This window comes from Varroa destructor, unplaced genomic scaffold (assembly GCF_002443255.2).
Source record: "Varroa destructor unplaced genomic scaffold, Vdes_3.0 BEIS01000003.1, whole genome shotgun sequence".
NCBI lineage: Eukaryota > Metazoa > Arthropoda > Arachnida > Mesostigmata > Varroidae > Varroa > Varroa destructor.
Window position 1 is genome coordinate 54,160,645 of NW_019211456.1, and position 23,250 is coordinate 54,183,894.

At 37.2% G+C, this 23,250-nt stretch overlaps 1 protein-coding gene across 4 annotated transcripts in view; it reads left to right on the plus strand.

Annotated features, from left to right (window-relative positions):
* Window positions 1-21,940, plus strand: part of LOC111248321 (cytokine-inducible SH2-containing protein-like) — an 87,980-nt gene extending 66,040 nt beyond the window's left edge. For 2 of the 4 annotated variants that reach the window (XR_015325354.1, XR_015325360.1), the window contains 2 exons: window positions 16,870-17,165; window positions 21,189-21,940. The gene's annotated coding sequence lies outside the window, so the exon portion shown is untranslated. The remainder of the gene's footprint in view (window positions 1-16,869; window positions 17,166-21,188) is intronic. The other 2 variants (XR_015325357.1, XR_015325351.1) reach the window with 2 other exon arrangements.
* The last annotated feature ends 1,310 nt before the right edge of the window (window positions 21,941-23,250 follow it).

Below are 23,250 nucleotides of genomic sequence, written 5' to 3' on the forward strand. Positions count from 1 at the left end.
CACCCGATTCTAATCACTGGTTCTTGATAAGTTAGTAATATGTAGAGGTTGGGAGTCAGCCCGTCTTTCTTACTGGAAAGTTTTTTTCGGATATATTCCGTTAAGCTGTCAAATTGTAGTTACACGTACAAAATTTTCCGTCCGAAATTTTGTGTGATTTGGATTGTTTGATTTTCTGCAGATTCAGTCTTGAAGGATGAAATTCACGAAGTTTTTTTTTGCTTATTATTGAACGTAAGTTAAACTAATAAAGAATAAAATAACTAGTTAGTTTTTCTAGCATAGTTACGTTCGTCCCAAAAATCCTTTTTTAAAACAGACTAAAAGATTGCCGTCAGTAAAGTCAAGGTACCTAATTGTATCGCATGGCCACTTTGGGGTTATGTCGGCCTTTTTTTTTTCAATTTATTTCAACCATGTATGAGATTAAATAATATCGCCAAAAGTATAAAACATTTGGGTAACTTCGGTCTTATACTATCATTAACCACTGATAATTCTTTATACCAAGATCATGGTTAATAGCGATAGTTACACAAGCCTAAATGAGGGTAACTTAGCTTTGAAGGACATTGTTGTTGACAGTCTCCCTTAACTTTTCACACAGATGTAAACCAACACACAGATGTGCCATTCCCAATCTGGATTCCCATTGCCCTATTGTAGACAGTTTTTGATATATCAAGTTTGGCATTCCAGTAAAGGTAGAAGCACCCTGATGGCGGTTAGTTACTTTTGGACAGAACGCTCTAGGAGAAAGCCAAGTCTTTGCAAATAAGAAACTTCATGCTTCTCATCTTATTGAACGTTAGAAACGCATTTAACACGACGAATTGGGAAGTAGAAACAAGGGTGCTGGAAAGGAAGGGGACATGTAGTTACATGCAGAAGCTGATATCCCTATATCTTAAGAAGAGAGTAGCTGACACTGAAGGTGGCAAAAGGAATCTTTATGCCGAAATATCTCAAGAATTTGTTCTACGCCTCAGTAGTAGCTCCTATAAGTTAGCCTACAATGACGCCTTAGATAAGCTAAAGCTGGTCAATTTGCGTTACTTATGCTAAAGATCTTGCATTCATAGTCTTATAGGATAGGGCGAATGTAGCTAATCATAACAAAGATCTGGGTACGGAATACTTTTTGAGGAGTCTTCGGAGAAGAGCGAATATATTTATTAGGTAGGGAGTAAACATGCACCAGATGCACGAGTGTAATATTGAGGTAAAAAGGAAGGCCAAATACCTAGAGATTATCTTCGAAAAAGGCTTAACGGGCACAGTTTTCTCGTCGAATACGCCATAAGCCAAGCTATGAGATCCGTTGCATGTCTAGCGAGACTCACGTAAAGGATGAACAGGGTAATGGAAGACTAAAGACGCCTTTTAGCTAGAGTGGCTAAGTCGGTCGTATTCTACGCGTCTCTAAGTTGGACAAACATGGCCTGTGCTAGCAACAGAAATCGAAGGATCCTGGTGGCTCCAGAAAGAGCGGTCGCGATAAGAGTTATCTCACAATATCGTTTTTAAAAAGAAATTCTTAGTTCCTGCAGAGGTGCTACTACGGGTCTCTTTGGCTGACGAAAGAGCCAAACCATACCTTGATCATGATTCAGATATCACAACGGCATGGACAGCTTCGTTTTAAAGGTGGCAAGCGCGATTATCAAGAGAAGAGTACAGACGAAGGAATGGATTAGATCTCTGATCCGAGATCTGAAGTTGCGGTATGCGAGGCTTTACGTATTTCGCGCGCACGTTACGTGGTCAGGAACGGAAAATAGGCGCGGACTAGCTTAAGAAGGCAGTTCTCGAGAAAATGGAAGAATAAACAGAGCCACTTTATTTTCCTCACTTTTTAGGGACTCTGAAGTAATGTAATAACGTCGGACCTCCTGGGGGCTGAACCGAATATAGTAGTTTGATGAACACTTTTTCGGATGTTCCTAGCTGAGAATTTTTTTAATCAGATTAATGGCGGACAGCGAGTTCCTCACTTCGGCCCACACAAGAACAATGAAATTTTATTTATTCACCTTCTGCTAATAGCAGCCAAAAACTTTATAGATGCAGGTCGACAACACAATATTCCAATATCAGGGAGGGTATATTGAATCACTTAAAATAGATTGTGCCATATCAATTAGTCTATTATAAGATTTTCTTGAATTTATAAAAATAATTTCAAAATTTTTAGGGCGGTTTGGCCCTTTGCACTCGTTGTTCCTCATCACACCCGAAGCGAACAAATTCCTACCAACATCTGCGAATTTTCGTTCTCAGTTCTTAAAATTCGTTTTGAAGGTTTCTCTTACTAGAAATTTAAAACAGCAACACAGGTCTTTCGACAGCAATGGCGAGTCGGCCAAAAGATACGCGAGGCGATTTCGGGTTATTAAGTGTAGTCCCAGTGCTTGTTTGAAGCAGAAAACTTTGATGTGATTAATCGTTTGAAGTTTTCTTCCCAAATGACGCATGTTCTATTGGTTTCAATCAGAGCCATTTTGATATCCAACAAGTTAAAAGCAGTTACGAGGACAGGCGATCGCTTATATGGCCGACGTTGCCTTCTTTCGGTGAATCTTTTGCCATTCACGGAGAAGAGCATCTCCAAGTACGGAAACTGGTTCACATAGGCAAGGGGTACTGAGCGAAGCATAAAGTGTCGGTGGCTGCTCCCTTTCTAAACTTCATTGCTTCCATTTTGGTCAGATGTACGGTTCCAAATCTGTAACTGCCGTCAGAGATTTGGCCACTATTATATAGACCGTATGGGGAAACAGCTCGACAATGTCGAGACTTCCCCGTAAATGCATGCCTCCTACAAAAACTTGGTGTTAAGTAGTTCCGAAATATCATTTTTTCTAGCTAAGGTCACACCACTTCCGAGAAAAGCGGGAATTTCCTCTGATCCTGTTAGCTTCCTTGTCAATATAAGCAATATAACTTTATCCTTAGTAGATTACATATGAATAATGATCTATGTAATTACATGAATCTTTTTATTTGACATTGTCTTGACAGTTTATAGATCGGTGGAACTTCCTTTTTAGGCCGTAAGGCACAGAAATCTTTGGACAAGATATCGAATGGTTGTTCATGACAGTTACATGAAGTATTTTTAGGCATACATAGCTTCACCGCTTCCAACCTCCAATTTGAGCATTTCCACAGCTTTGCATTTGAGAAAAGCATATAATTGTAGGAGGTCATTGACTTTCGTTGAATTCTAGAATATGTAAGTTTGTTTTGTTCTAATGAATTCTGTCAGCGATAAAAGCTGTGATCACCATGCGCAGGACAAGAAAATCCTAATGGGACTCTTTGGTGGAATACAAGGGCTATCGCCTATTGTAAACGTTAATATCAAAAGCAAAAATCTTTAAGCATTAGTAATAAAAATCTTGTAAGGTTTCTAATTATAAACGTGAAGTAAACAGTGAAAAATCTAAACTAGAAATTTCTCGTCCCACCCGTTAATTCCAAGTGCCTTGCCCTAACAATTATTCATGCATTCCTGTGAATCAACTATGCTTGGTAGACATATATAATGTAACGCCTAGTATATACCTCCCAAACTTCGCAGAAGTCAACAAATAAGTTTTTCAACGGCATTAGCATAGACAGCATAATGTCTCTCGGTCCAAACATTCAACTTGCTCCCATAGTGTTAAAGCATGCCAGTGTGTTCGTAAAATATTTTCCCCTATACCTACATTAACTTATTCTGTTCTTGAACATTATACTCAAAGGTGATAAAGTTGGTTAAAATAAATACTAGTCCTTTATTGTTTAGTGCCAAATAAATAATGTTCAGTTGTTCCACTGCTAAGCTGGTCTACCCCGTTATTAGTTTTAAGTAAGTATACTTTTCTCCCGTTTTACTTATCATCTAGCTAAATTTGTGTTGTAATCTCATGCATAAAAGGCAACGATTTTCTTAAGAATTATCAAAGGTGTAATAAAACAGAGTTATTGACAACCTGTTTGATATTTTTCCTCGGAATAAGATTCAACAAACTCATCCAACGATTTTGTAAGCATGAATACTCATGAACTAAAAGTCAACATTCTTACACTGGGAATGTGAAGAATGTAATAATTACTGCTTAATTTTTAACGGATGTTTATTTTACAGCTTTCAAATACATCATAGTAGTTGCTGGAGGCTAGATCTGGAAAACAATGGAGCATTACAAAGTGTAAATACCGCAAAGTATATTTAGTGAGTAAATTCATCATTATAATGAAACGCCACTTTTATCATTTGTACTAATAGTTTCACTAAAAACTACTTCATTTGGCCAACTAAAAAATTCTGTTAGGAGTATTTCAATAACTGTTGCACCAATCGAAATTCGACTAAATTTTTATTCAAGAGAACTTAATTTTGGGTTGAAATTTAAAGTAAGAGTCAGCTTTTGATCTAACTTGATAAATGCAGTTGCTGTTATTCAGGTTTTTCATACTAAACTGTTTAAACATATTAAAAGAAAAAAAATCTTTAATTCTCGGTGATCGCCAGGATCCTAACGATTTTTCTACCTTTCAAGGTTATTCGTGTCTCGAAGAAACCAGACTAAACAAAAAGGTCCGTGATCAGAGAATCGCAAGCTACGCGACATTGATTCAGAAAGGAAATGTGGTATAAAGACGATGCATTATGTAACAAATGCTCCTGCTAAGGTAAAATAGCGGACATTTTGATTAAATACGTCTGTAAAAGACAGTTACCGGATAATAAGGTAGTAAAGTTAAAACCAAAAAGCAACGTTTAAGACACAAACATTTCTTTTCTCCTCGGGCAGCTTGGTCAACGACTCTATTATCGAAAATCGGATCAATCATGAAGAAGCCTTAAATACAATGAATACAAATTAAATAGATCTGGAGATCCAGCATGAAGTTCTTAGAGACAATGGCCGCTACGGATACGTATCTAGCATCAAGGGAAAAAGAAATGATTGTGGAAACTTATGAAGATTCAGAATATGAGCGACCTTCGAAGGTCAAACATCCATCGCCTAATAAAAAGCTTAAAGCTAATTTGAAGCAATTCGTTGAGTACCGCTGTATATCAGTTTACATTCGGGTAAGTTTGGACAACATGGCCTCGCTTGGAGACAAGCGCATCCCAGAATGCGGGTTTACACGAGTCTAACCATCCACTGGACGTATATCACGTCAAAGAAGTAAATTATTTACAAGATGCATTTATTGTCGTAGAGTGCGAGAAGGACTCGATCAAGTGGGAGTATTGGCTAGCCAAAGCGACATTTTGAGAAAAGAATCTGGCTGCAGAGTACGTTATCAAGTGTGTAAAATGCAGGTGGAGAGACAAGTATGAGAAGCATATCATGATCATACACGATTATCACAGTTCCAGGATAGCTGTATTTCCGTGAAATTTTAGTTTTTCGATACATATCAGGGTATAATAATATAACACCTACATTTCAATAGTTCTGGCAAAGGAAGAATCATAAATACATACATAAAACTTTGTATGTACAAAAATATATAATATGAGACTCATATTTATCCATGTATTCCGCAGGAAGAAAACAAATCACTATGAGAGAATCGTTGATTGTTGGCCAGACGGTCAAGCTGGGTCACACAGTGAACACAGAAAGAAAGAACTGTGATTTTTTTCGCTATGGTTAATAAGCTTTGGCCGTTTACGACATCCCATGTCTGAATGATACTTCTGAACGAATATATGCAGTGGCAAATCTGGCTTGTATGGTCAAATAAAAGTTGTAAAAGTGGATGGATTTTTTGCCAGGTCAATTCAAGTTATGGTCTGAACCTAAAACCCGATTAGCTCTTCCACCAAAATGGAATTAGGAGTATCGTTTGGGTTTTTCTTTAGGGTTTAGGTTTACCATATATAAATACAAAAAAAATATAATACTTAAAAGAGCCTTGGAAGAGTCGCCAGACTTTTCGAGATCCTATGAAAATTAATTTTGTTTGCTATGAAATCACTAGTGTCTCGCCCGTTTTATGTAATGATATTCGCTTTTGTGTACGAGGGGAAGAATTCATTTTCTGTTCTGGTAAGGCTTTCTTAAAGGTTTCACAGTTCGAAAAGGTTTTTAACGATACAGGAAAGGATTTCACTATCGATTTAAATCACCTCAGTTTTTGTTTCAGTGAAATCCATTTTCTCAAATGAATGATACAGAGGGCTCCCTATGCACCCACGGTACGCTTTGACATCTTCGTATTCACACTAATCTATAAATACAAGCGCAGAGCATAGGTTTATGCTTTGTTTGTGTGTGTGCTACTGGAAAACAGCTCTTCGTAGCTAATGTCAAAGCGCAAAAATTTTTTTGGAACTGATTTATCTCGGAAAATTATTATTATGTCACATAAATTTGTGTGTTCTTAATAACGGAAGAATGAAGAAGTATATCACAAATGGAGCTTACCGCTGGAATAACCTGAGTAATGTAAAAATGAACGCATACCAACGAATTGACAATAACGCATAGATTCTCTGAAGTTTGCATTTATGGAGAGGAATATATAGCCCCGTCTATGCACATAAAGAAATGTTCGGTGCACAGGATTAATGCAGATTTAAGAAGAGATAATAAGTGCTTTTGTACTACTGTGGTGTTGCATAAAATTGAGGACTGTGATAATTATTTTCTATTAATGTCACGGGTTGCGATAAGTCATGAAAAATCAGGAATTTGGGTAGCGTACAAATATGAGTTTTATATTGAAAGTATAGCCACAATGACAAAAAGGAGTTTATCTTCGGCCGATTCTTGATGAAGTGCACGCTTAATTTCGTAGCAAAGTATTCTTTACAAGTGTGTCTCTCCTGGATTGTTGACACATTAGTACAACTTTTAGCTCCCGTCGTCGTCAGGAATCTACCGACCTAATGTTTTAGGTCATGCCCATCATTGTTTGTGCTCAACTTCATATTTCCTGTGTCATTGACGCCTACATTTTATTGGGCTTCTGGTTACGCTCTCGCGTTTGGATTTTCGTTTCTTCACCTCAAGTAAGCGCTTGTCAATACATTTGTGATCTGCAGGTAAACTTCTTACCTGCCCATCGTCGGCGGTAGAGGTAGCTTGTAATATAAATTCTGTATCCAGTGAAAGGTATACAATTAACAGAACGTGAGCCGATGGTGTCAAAAAATCTAGCAAAATTTCGAATTAAAAAATAAAATATATATAAAATAACATATTTGTTCACTTCGGGCAAACATTGATAAATGGAGTTTGCATGATTTAAGCGGAAATCAAACCCAAAGACGTGGATACGCTTGCTTCTTTTTACTCTCGCGTTACAACAGTGACCAATTCTTGAATCGAACTGGAACTTGACAAATGAAGAATTAATTTTCTATATTAATGCAGATGATCATCTCGGTGGGTGAATAATTAGTAAAATTAATTGAACTGGACCCTAAAGCAAATGTATAGCTGCAGGAGATAATGGTGTCTGTTTGACGGTGTGGTGCAAATGAGTTCATTCCTTTATCATTTCTGGTTCGCCACAATCGAAAGAGAAGTTTTTGAATTCAACTTTGAATCAAGCACGAAGTAGGACAACACTCAACCCCATACCGCGAGAATGATGATAACAAAAATGCAGGCTTACTGTTGGAGGCTTTGTGTCATCATTAGGTATTATTCCTGCACATTGTTATTTTATTAAAATATCGATAACTACCTGAGAGGAAAATAGTTTAAGTCTCAATATAGCAATGCTCATCATGCTCAACTATTGGCATTACTAAAAAGTTCCCGAAAAGTCGAAGCATGTCGAGTTTTGAAAGAAAAGTGCAGATACTTTTTTGTGCAAAAACTATCTATTTAAAATATGACTCAGAACCCTTTCTATAAAAAAAAAGTTTTGTCGAGATCTCAAAGCAGGTGTCACTAATAACAGCTGTCAACATCAGTCTTTTTCGAAGGGTTTGCACTTTTTCTTTACGGAAAGTGGGCCTGAAACCAATTCCATTTGATTAGTGAAATAGAAATTACTCCAACACTTGTTTATATAAAGTTGGTTATTTTCGATAGAGGATAAATATATTGATGTTAGAGCAAATATCTGTACACATACATATGAGGCGTATTCGCTGTAGATCTTTCACTGCGGCCACTTTTAGTAACTCTTCCTATGCCTAAATAAAAAACCAGAGGAACGCATTTCAAAATACTAACTCGCTACTGATTCTTTAACTAGCACGGGAAGGCTTCACAGCTGCCAATGAGCTTTATATGTACACAAACTTTCAGATTCAGCCAGAAGTCGAAAACCCGTTTGTTGATACAAACATGCTTCATATTTTCTAAACTTCTGCTCACAATTTTTGCCCTCGTTGCTACAGAAAATTTTCAGATACCTCAAGGCATGACAAACGTGAGACTTCGAGGTTATCTACGGTTTGCTGAAATTTGTCCATAGCTAGTAGTTGTCTTACAGCTTGAGCTTTTTCGATTTATTTCTCTGAGAGCTTTTAAATCGCGCTAGTTAATTGTCTAGTCTGCAGTTCATGAAATTTAATATAATGTTGAGCTAAACTAAAAATCATTTTAATGCTTCGGGATTCCAATAGATGTACATCAACGTGTCGTTTGATATCGAAGCAATGCCACTTCAAATGCACATTAATTTCCTTCATAATGTGACCCATAATAAAGTTTCTGCCAAATTAGTTCAGATTTGTAAAGAATAGATCTGTCGGACATTTTTCATACACAATTATGTCAAGCGCCGTGCTCCGCCGTTTAACATATGGCCGACTTGTAATAAGTTGACTTATGAAAACGTTTACAGGTCTGATACTTGTATTGTCGCGAATCAAAGCAGATCAAAGGAGTCAATCATGAGAGTTTTCTTATTTTTGGTTTGAGCTGCGCGTGCTAAGGAATAACAATTTTCCAAGATGTAGCGTATCCCTTTTTGCTTTAAGGCTACAATACGATAGCATAGGGTGATAGGAATAAGTCTGAACCATCAACTATCGTCGGTAAGAGGGTAGAACGTAATATAATTTTTTTCTAGTTTGTTCATCTTTTAGCCATTCAATTATTTTTCATTTATTATTCAATTATTAAGTCAGTTTTCTGGGGATGATCAGGCATGGAAAAGTTGAGAAACCTAGTAATCTACTAAAGAGTTCACGGAATTTCTTTAACCAACCGGGTTAAAACTACGAGCAGAATTTCAAAAAACGTAGACAACTGTTTCACCAAAAAAAGTTAAAGCTGAAGTAATCCGTTTTTCTAAATCTTGGATAGCATGGAAGCTGGCTGTTAATCTCCTTTCGTAGATATATAAAAGATCAGACTTTCCATGAAATTAAATAGTTATAAACCTCAATTCGTGCGTCTCGTTAAGCAAGATGAAAATTTCTATTTCATCTCATCTGTTTATCGTCATGTAACGACGAGTTTATGAGAAGCCACAAAATTGAATTAGAAGCTTTCTATATATCCTGAATTTAGGAGCGCTTATCAAATAAAAAGATGGTTGAGACAATAAATATGTAGTGTAAGTGCTCTAAAGAATCGCACTTCTTTTCATCTCACGAAAAATGAATAACCACCATTATTGGTCGATTCGACGTGGACCATAGATATACCCATATGTAGCTAGTTATAGAAAATAAAATAGTTAGCTTTATAAATTTGACCTAAGAAACGCATGTTAATCTTATGATTTTGTATTAGAAGTTCTTTCACAAGAAAGTATTATATATATATGAATATAGTTTTTGTAGAAACACGCATTCAGTCAAAATGATTGACGGGGATTAATGTGTAAATAAAGCGTCTAGAGGTCGGAAAAAGTGTCGAATTTTTCCAAATTCTAAAGAATTTTACTTAAGTTAAAACCTATAAATGAGATTCGTCTTATATTTCAACAAAAAATATCTGCATTTTAAATAATTTTCTGGAATTTATCTTTTACTACAGTTATTCAGTATTTAGGCCCATGAAAACTCTCGAAGAATCATAATTTATAAAATCATCTCTACACAAGAAAATAAAACTTATATTAGAAATTCTTTTTCTTGAAAGCTTCACTATTTGGGATTTAGCTTGAATGGCATACCTAGGAAGTTAATACTTGTTAAAATAAAACTTCGTATGTCGAGCATGAATTAAAATAGGCTTACAGTTGTAGAAATCAACGAAGATGAAGCCTGTTTGTCAGTCTATTCAGAAAAAGCTTTTATCATTTAATGAGGGAATACTAGAGTGCTCCATATTTTTCTGCTTATTAAAATGTAATGTGCTTTTTATTGGAGTTTGTATTTTTACCGGACAATCCGCATTCTGAATCTTAGTGTGAATAAAATTCCTGAATTAAATTTACTGTCTGAGACCTATTAATTTTATCGTTTGTTTATTTACTATACTTTTTTACAGATTTAGAAGAGATTATTATGTTTTGCATAGAGTTAAATTTAGTTGAATCCTTAACATTATCTAACTATATTCTAAAGTTTATTTAAAGACAAGAACATAATTAAATGTAAAGCAATTGGTTTTGAAAGAATAACAACAAAGAACACAAAGCTATTTTCAATACGGTATTTTAGTTTCAAACATGCTAGTTTATCTTGCTAAACTTTTTCTATTTTATAACATATTTAGTGTAGTATTATATTATATGTAGTGATGAAGGGGGTGTAGCGACCGACCTGAGCTTTCTCCCTGAGAGACGTAGAAATCCAGACGACGGCGCTATTATTCCACACAATGGTTAATTTATTGCATATAAACTACCATATCCTAACTAATTATGATTGCTTAGATAGAGTATGTTAGACCCGATGGTTGCTAACAACAGATTGATTTGGAAGAACGAGCCTACCAATTGCGCAGTAAAGAAACCACGTCTATGGAACTCTCACTGAAAGTTTTCTGAATATCTAACTAAATCAGTACCTTCAATTACTGAAACTTATTGTTATACAAACTGGAACCCCGAACACATAAAGCTTGCCCAATTAATGTAAAATGTGGTGTTCATAAAATATAAATTATTCAAAATTTTTAGAGTAATTTCTATCCAGTCAGCTTAAATGTCTGCATGTACTGGTTTAACGAGACCTTGGAGTCTTATAGTCTTACCAAGCTAAATTATTTTATTTATCGGGTTCTATTGCCTCTAAATTTCGACGCACCTCGTATACCTTGTATGTACATTTATAACAGAGTTTGTTTGGTGAAAGCTTCAGTGGTGAGGGAACCAATCTTCTCTTGAGAAGCTATTTATAGTCACATGTCGATAATACTGTGGGCTAATTCTGCAAATACCTAATATCGCATTCGGCTCCATAAGTAGCAAGGTACCATAACAGGCTACGCCGCCACGAGTAGAACTAGTGGAATGAGAGAATGAACGTCCATAGAGGAACATACATAGGTCATCTGGTCAATACTGCTTCGGTTACTGTAAAGGCTTTTCATTATATAAAATACCATTAAGTTATAATTGGTAAACCGTATAGGTTTATTGAAGACCATTACTGCTTAGAAAAATTTACTCGAATAGTTTTGCGCGCAAGCAGATAAACGTATACAAGAAATATGATGTAGCTAATCAAATAGTAATACAGCAAAGTATTCTAGTAAAGTTCTAAAATAACCATCGAAGAGCAACTTTAATAGCTTATCTTGAGCTATCTTTGAACTACTAGTAAGGTAGAATTATATGATAATTTTCTTAAATTTTCATTGAATCTCGATTTTAGGATTTAAACTCAGGTGAGTCAGCAGAAAAAAAAAAATAAGTAACAGTTCGGCGAACCAAGGTTGGAGCTAGATTATCGGTGAAATAAACCATCCTGATAAAAATCCAGTATCTTTTTGGAAAGACACTATTTGTATGCCAAAAAAACCTTAAAATCTTAAAAAAGCATTACATCGATGAATAGCCGTTCCTACCTGTTCTATAGTTCTGTAATTTTCTAAGTGAGAATTGTTTTCAACTAACCTTGCTTTCCAACTTATGTCGAACTAACTATTTCGCGAAATGTAACTAACTTACATCTACACTATTTGAATCGCAAGCATAACATAACATCCTCAACGCTCGATTCGTTTGCTTCTCTTGTAGAAAGCACCTGTCTTACGTATATGGTTACTATACTACGCAAAAACCTAGTTGTCTTATTTTGTGTAAGTTGACTGCACGTAAGCATTAGTTGTTCAAAGTGGCACGAGCTAATCTTATTAGGCACGCAATGCCTGCGAATTTCACGTATATAGTAGCAAGCGGATCCAGACGATCCAATATACACCGAACTCGCTCTGGTTTATTTTACCGAAAAGTGTGGGTTTCAATCCGTAGGCGCGGATTCCAACATCATAAAAGACACTAGAAGTCTTTTGGGCTTGTGCACCGCTTAGGGGGCTCAAAGTCTCAAGTTGAAAGAAATGCTTAGTTTTCAGTTTGTACCTTACATACAGGGGGCATGTCTCAGCGGAGGTTTAAGCAAACGCTGTAATGGGTTCCCCTAGACACACACACATACATATATATATATATAACGTTCAGGATGTTCAGCTGTTTTGTTTTGCAAGTATACGCTTATTTTATATTACTCTTAGTACTAGTAGAAAAAAAACAGATTAGTCTAAAATAAAACTGCGAATTTACAATAGCAGAGACAAGAGAGTCATGCTCGGAATACGAAAAGAAATCAGCTGTCCAATGTTCTCGCATCGAATAAACTTGTACTGATATAATAAGCTTGCCAAGCTCCAAAACTGACGAATTGTGTCGTTATATGTCTCTTGCTTATGCTACTTCAAAAAATCCAAATACGATTTCTATGAGGTAGAGAAGGAAAGGAAAAGAGCTTGATCTAATTAAAATGGTACAGAAACTCATCTGTATAATACCGAACATTGTTTTGCAAATTTCAGCGACTGATTTAAAAAAAAAAAGTTTAATGTTAATTAGGTTGTTCACTTGAATTTCAGTCCTCAGTCTCTTCGATCGTTCAACCCTTTTCGCACCATTTTAACTATTTGGCGTTTTTGAACCCTTGGGATCAGTCATTGTCTCAGACATAAATCTTGATATGTTGAACTTACGTTGTGTTTGGTGATTCATTGAGCATTGATTCGTAAACCTCTTTATTAGTACTGTTGATCGCTGGACAGGATTTGGTCAAACCTTGCTTTTGCGTTAAACCATTGACCCTCAATCGTAACAAATGACCTCAATTCAAGATTAGATCAGCCAAAAGAAACTCCAACGAGACTTGGATTGACACCTCCGCGACCCCTGGCTGGTAAATCGTAAAATAAAGAGGAGCCGAGATTCATTGGTGCCATGGGGATTCGCATTATCGAGATGCTCGCAACCAACCTTCCTGCCTTCCAAGTCGCGTACTTTGAAGCAAAAAACCCATTATATATTTAGAAGTTACCTACCCGTAACTGCGCGCGTCTAACCGACAAAGATCCACACAGCAGCGCAAAGCGTATGACTTTGGCAAGGTCGTTGAAAACAGGAAGACTTCGAGATACTTTAAGAAGCTGGTGAAGTCAAATGCCATCGTACAAGTTTATGGTTCAACGCTATATGCAGGACTGCTTTCCAGGCCCAGGTGTATGGCTATCAGCTAGCAGTAATCTATCCAGAAATGCGTTTCCTTTTTATTACTTTATGAAGATGAAGCAAACCAGTATACCGAATTGAATGAAGAAGGCTCTTTGATACGCACGAAGCTGCCCTTTTGTTCGAGGTGGAGCAATAAATTTATAGGTGGTTATGACTAGCTAAATCTTCTTTCTGCCCCATAGGATCAGATATTGTCAACTTCCAGCAGATGTACCCTTCCACAGACACCGCGCCGAGAGGGCCGTTGTGGTATAGTGCAGTCCAGAACAAACAGACAAACTATATGAGCGCTTCAAAAGCCATTGACGTTACAGTCGGTGAGGTACCAGCAGCGGTCCAGTGGCTCAAGTTCACAACCAACAAACTAACAAACAAGGAAACCGGCCCGGATCAGGTACTTCATGGAGGCAATAATGTTAGCTCCATATTGGTTGCCCTGTACAATGCATGATGGTAGAACACCAGGCAAAAGATAGTTCTTACCGTTGCCTTCAAAAAAAGCAATTTTTAAGAATCGAGTTCGTCAAAAATCGCAAAAAACTGCTGCTACAAAGTACTCTTAGCCGCACACTTTACTCGTCTCCCCACTTTTTTAGAAGCTTGAGGCATGATCCCGGATGAAAAACACGGATTCCGTAGAGGAGAAATAACCTAACCAAATCTTGCTTGCTAAGATCCGTTACAAGCAGCAAGTGCACTAAACATTTATCTATACTGTATTTGACGATGTCAAAGCGGAATTCCACGAAGCAGCGAGGGACCAGATTTCGTTCAAACTCACCGAAGCAGATAACTCAAATAAGCTCACTCAGCTTATCGCTTTGATTCTGCAGGAAAATCCCATTACGATACAAAATGGCGTGCCGGAACTGGACCCGTTCCATTAGCCGATAGGAGTGATTTAAGGCTACAACCCCAGCCTTTTACTTTTTTCAGTCTTCCTAAACGATCTCCCGAGAAGCATAATCGGAAAGCGTGGGTCCGTGATAGCGAATATTTTATTGTGCACCGACGATCTCGCAATTTACAGGACAAGTTATTTTTGGATTCAGCAGACACTGGGACGCCTCCAACAGTACATAACGGATGCCCAAAAATCAACCTGGACAAGACAAGAGCCATAGGTCCGAGAAGCAGGGCACTAGCAACAAGTTAAATACGGTTGCACTCCTCGCCTTTAGAATACGTAAAGCATTTTTGTTTTCTAGCGCTGACTCTATCTTGGCTCAGAACTTGCTACAGTGATATATATGTCAGAGCGTGGCAGAAAAATATTAGTGGTGAGCGCTTCGGTACAGAATACCCTGAACAGAGTAATATGCCCCATCGATATCAAGCTTGTACCAGTGGCCTCATATGTCTCCAAAGTCATCTGGGAGAACCTCAGCACAGCTCACTTATGTAGGCTGGGCCGGGTAAAGCCTGCTTTTGCCAACGCAGCGCTGGACCCGCTATTTGTTAATGATTTATAAAGCCAAAATTCTTTGCCACTGGTGCCATGGAGAACGGAACCTAAAAGGAACAGCATAGAAAGAACATTTGGTAGTTAATTACGCAGTATATGATTTTTACCAAGATATATGTCCTAATGAATCGAACCATAAGTCAAGTGAAAGCTGCACCTGTGTCCGGTACGGGGGTATGTATAGCCGACACCATATGGGCTCACGTCCGAGGCTTTTTTAAGTAGTCTGGCGCAGACACCACGACTGTAGCGCTCTGTGCTTTGTATTTCATTTGTGTAATCTATTTCAAAAATGCTTTTATATTGTCTATTTCAAAAATACTTAATACATGTTAAACTAAGCAAGTGTATATAAATTCCGTATTTAATATGAGTCTATATGCATCAATGTCGCTTCACTTAAAGCTACTATTGAACAATTATTAACATATATAGCATGTAATGTATCCCCAGAAATGCATACGGAGCTTAAATAATTAATACTTTAATATTTCTTTACATATAATTCATATTTAAATTGTAGAATAATCAATATAAAATGCATAATTTCTTCTCTTGCCACAGACGTCTTACGAATGGTCATTATTCTGGTCAGTCCTTTGCTGGTAGCGGTGGGTTATTGGTTTACTAGGTTCAACAAACATTTCATTTAGTGTTCTGGCGCATCTTTCGCTAATTACAACATTCAAATTCTCTGGCTTCGTTGGTTTCCTGATGTAGATTTTATCCTTAGAATATTACCGCAAAACAAAGTCTAATAGCGTTAACTTTAGAAGCGGGCACGGTATTCTATGAGACGTCGTGGTCTCACCTATTTAGAAGATTTTTATCAAAAATTGCCCTTAATAATGAGAATGTACAGGGCCTCCGTTCTATTGGAGATTAAATATGCTATCTCGAACCGGTAAAATACATTCTTGCTATAAACTCAGCTAAATGACACTAGTGGATACGTCTTATTGAAACGTCTAATATGCGAGTAAATGTACGTGTACTGAAGAGCGAGCTTTCAAGCACGAAAAATGCAGTTTTTATTCGGCTGAAATTTAGCCGCAACTCTGGTTCACAGTGGTTTAAACAACGCAAAGCACTAACAAAGAAGCATAGCTCGGGCTGTCCTATTAGACTGATTACACGTTCATCGCCCCTTGGCTTGGACCAGTAGAGTTACTTGGATAGAGTCGGAAAAGGCATCTAGGCTTTATCTGATATCGATGTTTCTTCATTGTGAGACCCTCTCTGTCTGCAAACTCATCAAAACCTTGTAAAGCTTGTATCCTACACAAAGTCGATTAGGCGCATATAAATAACAAAGGTTGTTCAGTATTGCCAGTTGCCTTCAGGCCATTTAATGTGAATCGCTGCTGCAGTTAAAAATACTTCTAATCTAGCTGGTTAAGGAGTTTAGAATACGGAACCCTTTTGTAGCCATAAATGTTAATTGTCAGAATAAAACTATCAGTCACGTTAGTAAATTACGTTCCCTGTTTGTTATGTCTCTAGTTGGTTTTTGGATGCTGGTATCTTTGCATGCTGCAGAAATTTATTTTGGTTTTGACTCTAATATAGTTCCAAAGCCCATTTGGTTTTCACCCAGAAGGAAGCCCTCACCCAACTACGACAATTTTTCGCCTAAGAGCAGGAAATTCATTTTCTCGATTGCGTATATTCTTGGGTAAGCACAAAGTATGACTTGCAGTTTTTCTAATAAGAATATGGATTGTACCAGGATTGACCCAATCCTAATAACTTTCACTCCGCTTCCTGACAAATTTCAGAGCGCGGTAGTAAATGCATATGATACATGGTTCCGCTCCGTACCAAGTGCACCATTTCCAGTGCCGCTAGCTTTTTCTGGTGCTGCAAAAACACGTGGTAAGTGTGCACCACCTGTTGCATTTGTGGTGCACGAGGTCGCGAGTTAGCTAAATTTGTATACGTGCTATACTCCTTAGCCCAAAATAGCTGGGCCTGGATATAGCTCGGCGGACCACAACAGCAACCTGCCGCTTCCACGAACAGTCCCAGCCGGCCTGGCAGGTCGTCTACGCAAGGGCCACTTCAACCAGAAATGGTAAGGGCAGGGCTAGCTACGCATCAAAGCGCATCAAGGGGACGGGAGATGTTAACGGGGTAGGGAAGTTGGCCTGGACAGGGGGGAATAAAGGGAGATAGCGAAAAGGCCGGAATTGAGGGCATGCGATTCGTGGAAAACTAAATATGGAGAGCGCCACAGAGCAGAAGAGTATGCCAAAATCAACCCATAGCAGCGATGGTGGCTCCATCGCACGACGAAGTCGAGCTTCCCGGAAAGGCGTGAATTGCTAGGTGACGCGAAATGGCAGTCAATACAACAGCGCTCTTTATCGAGGGACAGCTGGCCCGTTAGTCCCGTTGTTTCCACAGCAACAGTGCCGCAGGATAAATTCAAATAATAACTGACCAAAGCCCAAAAATGCAGGAGAAAATCATTTATAGATCTGCAAGCGGTAGGACAAGAAGCAGCCTCGAATCATTTTTCCGAGTTACAATTTTGCGAAAATAATATTAACTGACGCAGGCAGATCTGCATAGCATAAACAACCCTATTACTTTAATAACAATAATAGTAGTACACAATTATGATTACTTTCGTTATTATTACACCATAGTGCGCATACATATAAGCGATGCAATTAATGTACTGGTTTTATTTTAAACATACCACTTAAATAACATTCAAGTAAATTTTGTATTTATAGCGTGTTGAAGACCTGCATTCTTATGTCACAAAAGCACACCTTGACGATGTAACATAATTCCAAAAAATTAGCTGTAATAAATCTCCATTGTGCCATATATTATGCCATATGCAGGTAGTGAAACCAGAAATATATATAAATATATCTGAAATCCCCATCAGGAATTTCCGCATTCAGCAATATCTGGATTGATATATACTTCGCGAGCGTTACACACTGAAGCTTATCCATCTATGACAAAATCTCAATCTTTCGTGTTGGACTCTCAAAACTATTCGAGCTTAGATATTGCGAGGCGCTTTATGTGGGTGAATATCATTTTACCTTAGGCATATAATATATTAAAATCGGTATCGGGGTTAGTTAGACGATAGTGACGCGGCATTGGCATAGCTTTATACCGAATGGATATCAAATCGGACCTTTTTAGAGCCACCCTCTAAGAATACTGCGATCGATGACGTCATACGAACGGCGAGATAATACCTCCAAAACCCAGGTAATCGCAATCATAGCAGATAAGTTTTGTTGGTGTCGACGGCTAGCGTGAGCAAATACATATTCCGCTTTGGTTTGCCTTTCTTGGAATAATTTTGTACAGCTAAAAAATAAACCGTGGTAAGGCGAGTAAAAAAGGATAAAAGACACTGAATAAGGACATATGAAATTTATTACTGGCAAAGCACCATTCTTGACGTAGCAGAACGAACTCTTGTAAAAAGAAGTTGGTTGTCTCTCTATATGAAAGTACGCCAGTTGAACTAACGTGGTAATCCTGAAATCAATAAATAGAATTTGTGATGCCGGCACGTACGCAAAATTATGAAGTATTACAATATTTGAAACTTATAAATGTTTAGAATAAATTTTGGTGATCAAAGGCTATTTGCAATAGCAGTGGGTAAACAAAATAACGCAATACAAAAAGAACGTCCGACCGCATTGCTCGTTTAGCAAGCCTACCCATATTCCCTACTATACTAGTAATGGTCTGTGTTAGTTTGTTGGATCCGAAATGACCCCTCAAAATGGTTGAATTGAGCTGATTCTTCTGTGAGCGGCTTAACCAGAAGATAAAACCGATCGACCAAATACTTTCGCATCCAAAGAAAAGGTCTGCTTTTTCATGTAGCATAATTTTCATTTAGTTAATTGTCGGCAGCAACCTCTTTTTTATTACTCATGTTTGAAAATGACGCTGCACCAGCGTTTATAAGGCGGCAATTAGCATCGTCCGCGCTGATACATGATTAGTGTGAAAACTGCTTAGTGCGCGTAACCTGAAAAATTGTATTTAAACTCTATTAAAAAAAAAACTATCAGTTCCTATATACATCAAAATTATGGCTTAATAACTAGCCGTATTACGCAGAAAAAAATCTGCAAAGATTTTCGCGATCGTTTAAACAAAAACAACGGCTAAACGATTTTCACTAGCGTTCCAGGAGGGGCAGGTAAAAAGTTCGTTACCGATCTGATCTTGACAACAGTGAAGAGGTGTGGAAAAGAGGCCATTCCAGTAATATCATCAGGAGTCGCAACAACCTTGATAACTTGAAAAAAAAACTGCGACCTTCCAATTCGATATTCCCATTCACGTCAAAGAGGATGCACCTAACCATTCTAAAATTGCATATCTACTTTGAAAGGTGGCATTTATGGTATTCTATGACTGAACAAAAAGCCTTCGAAACCATTAATTGGACGCTGTGTGATATATGCAATACATATAAACCTTTGGAGGAATTTTAACCGTGTGCTTAGGTTTCCGGTGCCTTCTAGCAGTTATTGTTTAAGAACAAACCAAAAAATGCCACTAATACAGTTACACTGCCTGAAAAACCTTATGTAAAAGCAGGAGTCTATTGCACAATATATAGACCTCACCTAACTACCAACATCATTCAAAAATTCTCTGGATTTTTTAAATCTTCTGGAATGGAGCCTTCACTAGCATTAAACGATTCATAGGAAATCTTAAAGAATATGATCTGTTCAATCAAGAAATAGAAGTTGCTTATACGACACGTTTCCCTACAGAGTTCTCTGACAGCCTTAACGTATCTGGACTGCCGTCTCGTAAGATACAACTCAAAGAAAGTTCTAACAAAAAACCTAAACTCTCCTAGACTCTACAACAGCACAAAGATGATCGTTCATGATCTATACAGTCATTTTATTACCGCAAAAATTATCAAGGTATATTCAGAGACCACATCGTCTTATTTTTGAGGATTACTCTTAATCCTTCAGAGAAGAATGAAGTTCCGTTACGGCGACGCTTCCAGTACAACCATGCTTTGACAATTCACAAAGCATAAACAGACAATGAAAGACGCCTTCATCTTTTTCGAAGATCTAGTATTAAGTCGCGATCAAGAATACGTTGCCCTCAGTCGCATCTAATAATTCCAAAATGTAAAGGCTTCCTCAAAAAGAGCAATGAAACTAAAAATATTTTCTTTCGTAACGTTTTACGATAAAATTTACGCATATAGTAAAAACTCATTTACCCATAACTTTAAAAATACATAGCCGCAGTAATTTACATATATACGACCTGGAATTGAAAGGATAGAAGTCGAACACCCAATGCTTGACAACTTCGTTCCAACAGCAACAGAGTCAGCTGATTCAACAAAAAAATATCACAGAGAAAACACTAAAGCAAGCTAAACAGCCCTTTCCAGAGCTCCTTAAAAATGAAAGAACAAATGAATTTAAAGCATAATAACAAGGGACCTTCAAATGAGGTCCATTCGGCTTTAAAACACACTAATTTAAACAGAATATGCATTTTACACCCCTGTTTCCTTCGAAGTCATTAATCATACCTAAAATATTAGCTACTTTTTATGTAGAGTCAATTCAAGCATTCCTAGTGTGGAAGTATGTACAAGAAAACCGAAAACTATGACATGCTCAATAAATAGATGAGGGCCTAACACTAAATATTTAAGAAATCTTAATAACTTATGCAAGGATATTATATGCTTTGGACGGAGAAAAAATTGATTTCCTATTGCTTCGTTAATGAGGATATAGGTCCTGTAAAAGGTAAAAACGCATTTAAAGGCTTAATATTTATTTCGATTTCAACAATAAATTAAATAATTATGTCCATATATATAGCAGTTTATTAGTACCTAACAATATTTGCATCTTCTCTTCTATTTGATAATAATCAGACACGAGGCATCGCCGCAGTGATGATTATCAGCATTATTAGTAATGTTGCGTTATGTCTGCCTTTACATAAAAACAAGCTACGGTGACTTCACGGTGCAACAAAAAAAAAGGTTTTCTTGATATAACGGACATGCCTTTTTGAAATTGGCTGTGATTTTTTGTTACAGATACCGGCACACCTAGTGACAGGGGAACGAAACAGGAAGAAAAAGGATGTTGTTGTTGTTGTAAATTTAGTTTGTGTTCTTATATCTAGTCGATGTTTAGGTTCTGTATTAATTTATATTATACATGTATGTATAGCTACTAAAAACTGCTGATGCTGCCTCATGAGCGTACAGGTTAGTACGGCCACACTGTAGCGGCCGCAAATACCGGAGAGCATCCAAAAATAGAAATACGCATTTGCTTCATTAAAACTATTTGAGTGGTTCATATCGCATATAAGGTATAAATATCATATATTGTCAAGCTCTGTTCCCTTGTAGGTTACGTTTAAGTAAAAACGCTCTAAATGAACCACGATTTCTGATTGGAGTACTAAGTAAAAAATGGATGTCCCATAAAGTAGATCCGCGAGTCTCAGACTGAGGTCAGGCTCATGAGAAATACACAATGCAGCATTCCCGTAGCAACTAATGATGATGATCAACTTTGTAAATTTGTAAAACCGCAAAAAATTAAAATTCCATAGGGTGCTGGAAATTTATTGCTGCATTTTTTTTTTAACTAGTATTTATGAATATGTTTAGCAACGAATATTATCAAATTCGATGTACTATTGTCGTATGTATTTTCTATTGTTTGATTAATCCAACTGTATATTTTCGACTGGTAGTTGCGCATCAACTGACATAAAATAAATCCAGACATGCTAAGTCCGTGTCAATATATGTGCCATATTCTACTTTTCTGAGTACATATTCGTCCATTAAAATGTCCGTAATTTTTTAAACTAGTTATGCATAAACGACGATTTTTTGTAGATTTTAGGTACAGTATCCCAACCTATTTTTAACACATACTGGACGTTTTTATAATAGCTGTGTGCTTCAATCTTATTTGTTATATATATGTAAACGACAAGTGTGAAACGTATTTGCGTGCTTATCTTAGGGACACGTTGTGGCCTCTGTCCAAATTCGGGCCTAGATTGAATTCGTTTCGTGCTAAGAGCCAGCCGTCTTATGGAATGCCTAACGGTAATACCGCACGTAAAACTCAAAACGTATAGATGTGTATAATTTTCAGTGGGCTATACAATGGCTTACGCTCCTATGAATGCTCTAAACTATACTTATAACATGTACGCGTCATTCCTTGCGCTTGACTCTACAGTTTATAAACTATTTCTATTCCGATTGTTTAGAAGTCTTTGGTAATAAAAACCTTCCGTCTTTCGTTGCAAGACCTCAGAGTGGATCTTATTTAATTTCTCAAAAGTTTTCGTTCTGTTAGTGGCTGAACTGTTAAGCAGACTGTTGGAAGGGAAGTTGCCTAACGTGAACTTGCCAATTTTAAGTTTATTTAATTTCGTGTTGTCACACTGCTATAGTGTAGCTTTTAAAGATTTTTGTTAGCATCTTACCTTTCGGTTGCGATTTGAGTTGTGGACTACACTGAGCAAAAAAATAGACTATAGATAGCATAACAAGGTATATGTTAACGTGACATTTCTTTGTATGTACGTCGGTGGATGAAGTTATTGTGATTTAATAGGTGAATATCGGAATTGACACTTAGTCATTTGGAATTTTAGTGTTTGTCTTCGATGACAGCGCTTATTGGTTAGTGTGCACCGATTAGGAAAGCGCTAATAGAATTGTAATGTGCATTGAGTACCTATTTGAGAAATTTACTTTTCATCGTAAGCAATTCGTTTCTGCTTGATCAGCCAGGCGAAACCTTCTTTCGAATAGGTGGACCATGTAAAATATTTTTGAGAAACACTGTGTGACAAATTTCGCAATCCGTTTAATATTCTTTGCAAATTTAAGCTTTACATAATTTACGCTGCGTACTGTTTTCTTCGTTGCGTGAAGTCGACTGGAATTATAAGCGAAAATAAAAAATACTAACGGCCAAAATACTTACTCACCTTTATCAGGTTGTCAGGTGAGTCAGTACATGCTTGACAACTCGACATGACACACATGATGTAAATCAGGTATGACAGCTTTACATAATTATGGATAGGGTCATGTGGCGGTGCAGAAAGCACTTGAGTTT